We start from the raw sequence: 977 nt of genomic DNA on the forward strand, positions 1-977 counted from the left end.
TTTATAATATTCATTGCAAATTGATTTTTTAAATTAAATTCAAAATATCATGGCGTTTGGGGATGGTTTCCATTTTGGACCTGTGGCAGTTAACTGGTTAACTAAGGAGGTACAAGACCTGTACTTGGAAAACTGTAGGACATTGGAAAAAGAGGTAGAGGAAGAAATAAACAAATGGAAGAATATACTGTGTTCATGGATTGGTAGAATCAACATCTTTAAAATGTCCATACTACCCAAAGCAATCTATAGATTAAATGCACTCCCCATTAAAATACGAACAGCATATTTTACAGACCTAGAACAAACTCTCCAAAAAATTCATCTGGAATAAAAAAAGACCCCAAATAGGCACAGCAATCCTGAGAAAGAAGAACAAAGTAGGAAGGATCCCAATACCAGATAGCAATTGGCTGTTCTATCCGGCCCGCGGAGCCGAGAGAGCGGAGGGTTCTCTTGCTCTCCCCTCCGCTCCTTCACCAGCAGCAGTGTTAACATGGCAACGTCGGGAAACACGGCCGCAGCTCCTTCTTCTGAGTGGGCGGATTTATATCCGCCCATTCAGTAGAAGGAACAAACTCTCAATCTTCCAGAGGCTCCTTGTAATGCCGAGGACGCGTCTGCCGACATCACCCTGGGAATGCGTAGACACGTTATCGTGGTGATGTAGGGAGACACGCCCCTGGAGAGCACAGTATCAGAGCCTTTCTGAGGTAAGATTAAGAGCTCTACTCAAACACAATTTTTTCCTGTTCCCACATTCTGTACATCACAATGACTTGTTAATAAAACAACAAAGACTTTCAGCTTTTAGGGCTTGTATCCACTGCAGTTTTTTTTTACCTCTGCGGACGCACGCAGCAGGGAAAAAGACACACAGAGGACATGTCACACTAGCCATGCTGCGGCTGCATTTTTCTGCTGATACGGATGCGGTATCAGTAACGCTACCGTGGCCACTAACCGCATGTGTTAGC

At 44.0% G+C, this 977-nt stretch overlaps 1 protein-coding gene and 1 pseudogene across 7 annotated transcripts in view; one reads left to right on the forward strand and one right to left on the reverse strand.

Annotated features, from left to right (window-relative positions):
- The window catches only part of BCL2L13 (BCL2-like 13 (apoptosis facilitator)), a 212,771-nt gene that overhangs the window by 35,342 nt on the left and 176,452 nt on the right, over window positions 1–977 (reverse strand). The gene's annotated exons all lie outside the window — the stretch shown is intronic.
- The window catches only part of LOC102242523, a 26,405-nt pseudogene that overhangs the window by 5,306 nt on the left and 20,122 nt on the right, over window positions 1–977 (forward strand).

The sequence above is a fragment of the Myotis brandtii genome, unplaced genomic scaffold (genome assembly GCF_000412655.1).
Source record: "Myotis brandtii unplaced genomic scaffold, ASM41265v1 scaffold7, whole genome shotgun sequence".
Lineage (NCBI taxonomy): Eukaryota > Metazoa > Chordata > Mammalia > Chiroptera > Vespertilionidae > Myotis > Myotis brandtii.